Source organism: Limulus polyphemus, unplaced genomic scaffold (genome assembly GCF_000517525.1).
Source record: "Limulus polyphemus unplaced genomic scaffold, Limulus_polyphemus-2.1.2 Scaffold862, whole genome shotgun sequence".
Classification (NCBI taxonomy): Eukaryota; Metazoa; Arthropoda; class Merostomata; order Xiphosura; family Limulidae; genus Limulus; species Limulus polyphemus.
Window position 1 is genome coordinate 140909 of NW_013666472.1, and position 10456 is coordinate 151364.

General features: G+C 32.8%; 1 protein-coding gene across 1 annotated transcript in view; it reads left to right on the forward strand.

The window, feature by feature from the left end:
• Positions 1–10456, forward strand: part of LOC106460916 (TWiK family of potassium channels protein 7-like) — a 109029-nt gene that overhangs the window by 62685 nt on the left and 35888 nt on the right. The gene's annotated exons all lie outside the window — the stretch shown is intronic.

Sequence of the window (10456 nt, forward strand, 5' to 3'; positions counted from 1 at the left end):
AAAATAAGATATTCGTACCTATCTATGATATAAAAATAAGATATTCGTACCTATCTATGATGATAGAAATATTATATTCGTACCTATGATGATAGAAATATGATATTCGTACCTATCTATGATGATAGAAATATGATATTCTTACCTATCTATGATAATAAAAATAAGATATTCGTACCTATCTATGATGATAGAAATGTGATATTCGTACCTACCTATGATGATAGAAATATCATATTCGTACCTATCTATGATGATATAAATATGGTACCCTAAAACAAATATCCTTCAACATTGGCGTAGTTTACTTTGTTTTCTTTTGTTCGCGAGGAATTGTCTCCCTCTCATTCTAACAGTAATAGTAATGAGTCATTTGAGCTTGTTTATACATTTCGTTATTAATTTTTCAATGTTTGTTTGTTTGTAATTAAGCACAAAGCTACACAATGAGCTATCTGTGCTCTGCCCACCGCGGGTATCGAAACCCGGATTGTAGCATTGTAAGTCCGCAGGCTGTGCCACTGGGGGCTGTTTTGAGAGTGCATATACCATTTGGGCATATAACAACAATTCCTTCCAAATCATGAATTGTTTTTTTAATTTGTTCATGCTTTTACCAAAGTAATAAATATAAAACTCTGTATAACCCAATGGCAATGATTCATACTTAACATTTACACTATGCAGGTTTTTCTATCTTATAGTCAAAGGTGTTTAACAACTACGTCTGTAAGAAAATAAAAATATCTTAAACTAGCTAGTGTATCGAGTTTAGCAGCTTCATATAATCTTTGTTAAGTTTCTTCCATCCTGTAGTTACTTACTCCTGATATTACCAATAGGATAACCAAGAACAGTCTGCGTTGCATCTCATGTGTTTGTAGGTATATGTGATAATTACATCCCGTGTGAGAGTATATGGGTATACGTGGGTCATTACATCCAATGTGTGAATACGTGGGTATGTGTGGGTCGTTACTTCCCATGTGTGAATAAGTGGGTATGTGTGGGTCGTTACATCCCATTTGTGAATACGTGGGTATGTGTGGGTCGTTACTTCCCATGTGTGAATACGTGGGTATGTGTGGGTCATTACTTCCCATGTGTTTGTAGGTATATGTGATAATTACATCCCGTGTGAGAGTATATGGGTATACGTGGGTCATTACATCCAATGTGTGAATAAGTGGGTATGTGTGGGTCGTTACATCCAATGTGTGAATACGTGGGTATGTGTGGGTCGTTACTTCCCATGTGTGAATAAGTGGGTATGTGTGGGTCGTTACTTCCCATTGGTGAATACGTGGGTATATGTGGGTCGTTACTTCCCATGTGTGAATACGTGGGTATGTGTGGGTGAATGGTTTTTATACGTGCTGATCCGATCAATTGTGGATCTTATCGATTCGATCTTCTAACGATATGTTAGAAGAACGAACACTTACACACAAACCGTATAATAAGAAGTAGCCTCATAATAATTAAAGAAAATACAGTGTTATGTAAAACTTAAAATATATTTAGTATCGGATATACAGAATGTAATGTCCATGGTTACAACGTTTTACTATGTTAACCTGGCGTTACCAGGTACATGCGTTAGTTTTTCGTGTTATCTAAATTACGAGTTCACTCATTTTGGTTGTTGTACCTGATGATACCAGGTTAACCTGGTAAAACATTGTAACCGTAGATAGGTTTTAAAAAAGTAACTTCATATTATGTATAAGTTCTACGTTAAACTTGCATTTGAAGATATAGTGTGTAAATATTCATAATTTCGTGAGAGTTTATAGACTTTTGATAATTTTGAATTAATAAAAAGACAAATTTTATGACCACACTTAAAGTTAGTGTTCGTTATTTCTTTTATGTACGATACTTTAAGCCGGTTAGAGAACAACTGATAATGCAAAAAAACTATAAGAAATACGATCCTCAACCAAGTTTATTTCTATTATTTAAGTACGCACATGTAAACCTTGGAGTTTCCTATTTCAGCTTTACATAAATGCGCAGCTCTTTAGGTTTTACTATTTAAAACTTAAAAATATTTAATGTAACGCCTCCCAGTGGCTTAGCGGTAAACGTGAGGGCTTATAACGCTAACATTCAAGGTTCTACAGTGAGCATAGTGCAAACTGCCTATTATGTAGCTTTATGTTTAACACAAACATACCAGCAATTTTATACGACACCTTAAACGTGGACTTTGACTATTATTTATTTTATACGACACCTTAAACGTGGACTTTGACTATTATTTATTTTATACGACACCTTAAACGTGGACTTTGACTATTATTTATTTTATTCTAAATGATACTACGAGTAACTTTGTAAAAGAAGATGGAAAACACATTCAGCTGTCTGAAAAAAAAATGTAGCTGTAATGAGCTGTAAAATCAAATTAATGTTTTCAAGCGAGAACAGAAGGGTACCCATAATGTCGAATGAATTTCAGAAGATTGTTGAATACAAAGGGATAAAGGAACTTCACACAAAAATTATTCTGCAAACATCACGCATGCCCTGTTTTAATCAAAACACCATATGGCAATTTTTGAGAGAATGGCAGGGATTTTGTAGTGGAAATCGTACAACGTTTTTGTAAAAAGGTTCGCCAGTTAAAAATGAAAACATGCGTATCATCAAATTTAGATAGAACAAGCCTTCACAGAGACTTGAGTGATATAATAAAGATGAAACGTCTATGAAATATAATAATTCCTTGTGTTACTAAATATTATAAACGTCTCCTAAGAGAAGAATCATTGAATCCATAAAACAATCACTTTCTGTCTGGAAATATTTTATATATTCTTCGAGAAAGCACGTCGAAATATTATTTCATTTAGTCGAAACTCCATAACCGAGTAATTTTACTATATGATCTAATTTAGAACCCGGTTATATTTTCAGCTTAGCTATCAGTCATAAAGATATATGACTTGGACTGGCTGATGTGATTTTACAATAACATTTACATTAATTTATATTCTTTCATTCTAAAAGGATCATGTTCATTAAAGGCTAATCATGGAGGATTAGTTGTAAAGGAAATAAAACGATTTTCACATAAATAATTAGACGCTTTGTTAATGCAGTGATCGTGCGTCACAATTAATGTAATAATATTCCTTGTGAACGATCCTATTTGCTTTTAGCTTAGCAAAGAACTTAAGAATTAAAGCAGTAGGATGGATGCAAAGCTATTTATTCTTCGGCTGAGAATTCCAGGCTGCTTCCGACAGGAGCTGTTGTATGAGATAATATCAAACTCCCAATTCATGTTTGTATAATTATGATTGGCACGTGGCGAGCCTGTAACTTTAGTAAGATGAATTGTAAGGTGACTTTGTTAATTTCAAAACTTATGATAACTTAAGTAATGGATACCGCTTTTGTTTGGTTTGGCTCATTTGCTCAAAAGCGTAAGATCACAAGATATATTTTATTGTGAGTGATTAAACATTATTCTAAGAAGTTCTGTGAATGAAACCACATCTATCCCTTTCTACCAGAACAATTGGAACAACAGGGAATGAACCAATAACCTTCAGCAGTTACTGAGGTAGCTAATAGTGTCTAAAAATACCTTAATTGTGAGACTCCTTGTGCTGCCATAAAGTAAAATATTTTGATCACATGACTTCATAGTGCAACTTTTAATTGCCAGATGTGTTGAATTTCACATTTTTGTTTCTAACGTACTAAATGGGTTCATTTACTTTCACGTTTATTTATATCTTTTATGTAGTATTGTTGAAGTTTTCTATTATGCCTAGTTTTAACGTATTGTAAAATGAAGCCATTGCCATGACAACCTAACGTCTGAAAAATCATTGTACTCTTTGTTTCATTTGGCTAAAAGAAACCTAAACAAATTACTCGAGATATTTGGTAAAGAGACTTAAGTTAAACAAAAGTTTATGCTTTTTATTATATAGATTTTTAGGTTTTGATAATTTAATACATTTTTTTACAACAGTTTTCCAATACCACAAAAGTTGAACACTATGTTTACATTCATTTTAAAATAATGAGGTATTTAAATACTTCTTAAGTCACGAATCCTTGTTTCTCGTCACTTGAAGCTGCTAAAATAACCCTATAACAAAAAGAAACAAATTTTCTTTACCAGTTCAAGAACTTGTTTATTACTTTACTTGCATTCACTTGTTTTGACTGAAATGAAAAAGGGTAATATACTAACTGTAGTTAACTGTAGCATCATTAACGTTTGCAACTGACAGTTCACGCAAAGCGACAGATGTGCAGCAACATACGTCAAGTTAAAGAGACCACATCCTTTTTGAAATTCATCTAATATGATAACCGAAAATGGACTTTAACTTCTTCTTATATAAGTATTAGAACAAAAGTGCTTATTATACACAAACTGTATTACATTAGTTTCAAAACTATTTCTACTACTACATTGTTACAAGAAACGCACCATTATTTTACAATCATTAGGGCAATTTGTCATTGGTCCCTTAGCAATTCACATAATCGTTTACGTCTATCCATCAACACCTGAGAAGAACGTTTTTTTTACATGAGAATCTCAGAACCGTAGATAGAGGGGGGGGGGGGTATTTTTTTAGGATAACTCCCCGTAAATTTATTCTGTCCAGACAAAAAAAAAGAGAGAGGAGAGAGAGGGAGGAAGAGGGCAAAGACAATTTTTTTCTCAAGCATCCTGTATTTATATTTTATTTATATATGTATTTTAAATTGTATATGGATATTTTTCAAGTTTTATATTTTTGTAATTTCTGAGGGGGGGATTTTTCTAGGTATATCCTCTCTCCTCCCCCCAAACCGAAATCTTAGCTACGGCCCTGAGGCATCTTGATTAATATACATTAAGCTTGTAAATGTATCGCGACTGCTATGCGAGTTGCAGTTATACATGTCTTGGTTTCTATCTTCCGATAATTTCGATGAGTTTTAGCTTGTTTGTATAATATCTTTATGTTGGAGACTTTGTCATCCTAAACTGAATATAAAAGATCGCGTTTGAGATCACCTTTTACCTGAACCTATATTTGTGATTGGTTGGATTTGGTGAGACATTTCAGCAAACACTTAAAAGCCTAGTAAAATGTTACCAAGCTTTAAATGTAGGTACTTTGCTTCAGTTAACACTTTTGTAGATTACGATCTACGAAAAAAAAGCAAAGTTACAATATTTTGATGGCCCGCCATGGGCAGGTGGTTAGGGCGCTCGAGTCGCAACCTGCGGGTCGCGGATTCGAATCCCCGTCCCACCAAACATGCTCGCTCTATTAGCCGTGGGAGCGTTATAATGGGATAATCAATCCCACTATTTGTTGGTAAAAGAGTAGCCCAAGAGTTGGCGGTGTGTGGTGACGACTAGCTGCCTTCCCTCTACTCTTACATTGCTAAATTAGGGACGGCTAGTGCAGATAGCCCTCGTGTAGCTTAACGCGAAATTCAAAACAAACAATCTGTTTTAATGGCACTGGTAAATGTATACTAATTTTTCTGGTGTACATGAGTATATAATTAGGGTAAACAGATACTTTATAATGCACTTATTAAAGTATTCCTGATGAACAACTTTGAGATAGATATTTTAGTAGGAAATAACAACTGAGAATGAAAGAAAGATCACCCACCAGCTGCAAGATTGATGAGAAATCTTCGTCAGTACACTTTTTTGTTAAATGTCTGCGTAAAAGCATGTTGATACATGAAATTCAGAATAAATAATTTCAATACGAAGAAATTGGATTATTTACTACTTTAACTTTTTTTTAGCTGTAAAATAGTAAAAAAAACAAACATATTACTTAGAAGTATAATAAAAACAGAGAAAATGTACATATATTTACTGGGAAAAAATTAAAAGAAATTACTTCAAAACAGCAATATTTTGTAATTATAATTACAGCTAACAGTAGTGCTTTTCGTATTTATATGTGCCCATATTTCATTGTAAAAATAATATAAACGAATATTGTTAAGTCTGAGCAAACGATTAGGGTGTATATTCAGGGCAAAATGTTTAAAAAATACCCCCCTCCCCAGAGGCACAGCGGTATTTCTGCGGTCTTATGACTCTAGAAACCGGGTTTCTATACCCGTGGTGGGCAGAGCACAGATAGCCCATTGCGTAACGTTGTGCTTAATTACAAGCAAACAAACAAACCTTCGTTAAAACTATACGTATATTACGCTGTAGTAGAATTCTGAAATTTGTAACAGGCGACACGGGTTTGAATCCGTGCGGTACCACAAAATATTACCACACTTTAAACAGTGGGTGACTTATAAGAGTGACAGTCAGTGTCTTATCATGAATGGTAGATGATGAGATACTGCTGGCTGACTGTCCTCCATCTAGACAACAGTTCAAAATTAGGGACGGGGACTGATAGCCTTAGTAGTTTAGCCATATATATAAACTAAGAATTACGCGTACAGTTTTTCGCTTGCAGTTAAGAACTCGGTGAGTTGAAGCTCTATATTAAGTACAATTCTATGACAGGTTACTGAGATAAGAATTAAACTATTTATATATGTATATTCTATTTGATGTATAGCGTGTTAGGCCTTATAAATTTAGATTTATTCAACCAGGTAGCTAAAATTAACATTAAGAACATTAGTTTACATCATTTTTTAAGTATGATTGAAATCACATAAGTTATTCCAAGTTGAAGAAATCGAAAAACGTCATTTCTTGTTTTTAAAACGTTAATAAATTCTAAGAAACTAAATGAATTCCAATTTCAAAATCGAATTTTTTTCTGTTTTTTGTTCTATGGTTTCAGTTAGATTGCAGTCCGTATATTTTTTAAGATCAAAAGAAACAAAAATAAATACGATTTTTGAAAGTAAGTGATGTTAAGATGGCATTAAAGATACGTATAGATAATATAAAAAACTAATGTAATAATAAATGTAAGTTTAAGTTTTGTTGACACCGTACTGACTGTTAACACGTCTCACTTCTTTTTATACTTGCTGTCTACGATCTATACATTCATGTAAGTTATAGAGCATGTACATGTTAATAGCAAAATAAAAGCAAGATCCAGGAGATAGAAAAAAATGAAACTACTTTTGTCAAGTATAAAAGAAAAAAGTTGTACCATGCAAATGACTACAATTATGAATTGTAAATTCGCATTTTCTAAAATATATAAATGGTTTGACTATTTTTTTATCTGATATAAAACCTTTTTTTTAATTGGATGATGTATTGATGTAGTGCTAGAAACATAATGAACTCAACATGACATCAAACAATCTTGAGTTGAATTATATTATCAAGCGTAACGTCTCATAAATGAAAAAAGAATATGTATACATATTGTATAACTCATTAAATCAACATCACTCATAAGTAATTTGATTTGTTAAAATTTAGAGCTGTGTGATATTCTCGAACAGAATGTTTGAGGTATATATTTCCAGATAAATTAATGAGATCAAAAGGAAGTCTAATCTTTTGGGTCATTAGCGTCACAAAGTTGTAATGAAGTCCCTAGATGTACTGAGTATCTGGTGATATCACAAATGCTGTAAATAGTGTAGTTTATTTAGTAGAGATGTAGAAGAAAAATAGCTTTAAATACCGTAGATATGGACGAAACTTACAGTTAAAAATAAATGAATTTGTACGGTTAAGTGAAAAATTAATATAGTTATATGCTTTCCATATTATCGAATATAACGCTACAAGCATATACAGAACGTGATCTCACTTTATCAAATTATCCCTCGATATCTATATAAGTAGTTAATTAGCAGCAACTAGAAAATCATTTTTAAGTACATATTTTGAGAATTACCATAAAATTTATCAAAGCATTTCTACTTTAATATGAATGTACCTCTTAAGCCTCATACAAATACACTACAAAGGTTGTTTTTTAACTTTTAATGAACGGTTTTAAACTGCAATAACCTTATTCGTGTGTGTAAAATTGTCGTTTCTGTTTCTGGCCCTTCACTTGGTAATGAACTTGTCGTAAAGGCAGAATGTATCTACGAATTATGAGGTCATTTTGTTTTCAATCTTCTGTTAAAATCTTCTCGTAGCTTCAACCCAGTATGGTCGTCTATTTCCCAAACGTTTCTTGAGTAGTTCATAAATACAATGGTTCATTGGAGACACATGTGTATATTAAACAGATGTATGAGTATATTTTGTTCTATGACCAAAGACTTCGTCGTGATATAAATATATTTATTGGACAGAACTTTCATAGAAAATTAAAGACTATTAAAAAAAACAAAAAAAACAACAACACAAAAACCGACGTTTTTTGGCAGAATGAAAAGTAAAATCTTTAATATTAGTTACATCCGACTAGCTTGGGTAACAATGTTACCATCATCAGGGCTAGTATCAACGTTGTTAGCTCAGAATATATTCAGCTACTACCGTTAATGGGTGAGTTCATCTTTAAAAACAAGATCAGGAAACAAGGGATGGGAGGTAAATGAGGTATAGCTTAAGTTAAATAAGTATTTCAATAGGACACGTTTATTTGTCTGTCGTATCTATCTATACACACATATTTGTTTTTAATTATATAAATACTCCCTCTTAAGTTCCTTTCTATGTTTATTTGTGCATTTCTCAAGATTTTTACTTTTTTCAAGTCACAATTACCACCACAGTTCCAGAAATGTTCAACTGTAGTGGAAGACATAGTGTTTGCATGTGTTCTTTCAATCCCGATTTTAATTTACATGTCTTATGTATATTTTACCACAACTGTAACTGATTTGGTAAATTCCATCTTTATCATCAGTCTTTTTAGGATCTTTGAGTATTTTGTAAATAATTGACAGTTTTGTTTTGTGGAATAAACGCTATTAATATAGTAACACAATGTGCCCGAAAAGAAACTATAAAGTGAAGTCCAAGTCAAGAAAAGTGATATCAGCTCAATCTCTTCGCCCTATTGATGATTGCCAGTTAAACTAATTCCCCTTAATATGCAGTTTGCCCACTGTATCCTTTTCTGAAGACGATCCTGACATTCTTTGATTAACGTCATTGTATTAAATAAACAGCTTGTGAATAAAATATCGTTCAAAATTCAAAGCAGTCATTTAGGGGAATCCTTACTTTATACAGGTAATAAACTCCATTTATCACCAGCCACATATTTATGTAAAATCTTTCTGCAGGGGACCTTACTTTTAGATAGATGTTTGTGTACAAACTCGGTTGTTGTTGTTTTCCTGAACAAGTACTACACTAAACAAAACAATATCGTTCCACGTTTCGTTGTAGTGTTTAACTTTCAATCAGAGATCTTGTATAACACATAATTGGTGCAAAAATTAACACGTGAAACGAATCCTTTTTTTTAATTATTTTGTGATAAGTTATGAGATTTAAAATGCAGGCTTGATTTTCTTTGCATATTTATGACGGACCTTATATAGTTTAGTGCTATTAAAACCGTTTCGTTTGTGGTTAGCAACCTTAACTCAAGGGTTTCCAAAGAGCATCCCCATCTTATTCAGCAAGATGGGAGTCATAGGAAGCTGTATTTCTATAAAAGACCAGAGGTAGTGATGATGTTATTATTAATTCTATTTTCTGGAAACCTGTATTGGGCCAATTACGAATATAGCGTTTAAAATGTTTTTAGTCACATTACGTTGTTCGTTTTATGTGTTTCCATGTAGAAGGTGTCACGATAAACGCTGAACGTAGCATTGCTAACAAATATTTTACTCTTTACTATTCCCTCTTTCCAAATATACCAAAAAGTTTTTACCTTCCTGGGTGTTTATTAGCAATCGATGTTTTAAGCTTGATGTTGAATTGTGGTTGTACACGTGAGTTTACAACTTTGATTTACGATTTTATTAAAACGTGTTATGTTGGTTTCGAGGGACGAAAAATTGATTGGTTCTATATCGTTCGATGTTTGACTATAAAAAAGCAAATAACACTTATTCAAACTAAATTCAATCCCCCAGATCTTAATTGTTGTTCGGATTCGTTTCTTCCCCGGTAATTTCGTGTTAATGAGTAAGAAGTTGGAGTGCTCTGTCGTCGATTATAATTATAGACGGGTTAAAGAAAGAGACTATTTCATTCTTTGGTAATTCTCTTCTTAAGTTTCCCGATAACGTATTCTGTACAATGTGACTTAGCTGTATACTGGAAAATTTCCCCGGTAATTTCGTGTTAATGAGTAAGAAGTTGGAGTGCTCTGTCGTCGATTATAATTATAGACGGGTTAAAGAAAGACTATTTCATTCTTTGGTAATTCTCTTCTTAAGTTTCCCGATAACGTATTCTGTACAATGTGACTTAGCTTTATACTGGAAAATTTCCCCGGTAATTTCGTGTTAATGAGTAAGAAGTTGGAGTGCTCTGTCGTCGATTATAATTATAGACGGGTTAAAGAAAGACTATTTCATTCTTTGGTAATTCTCTTCTTAAGTT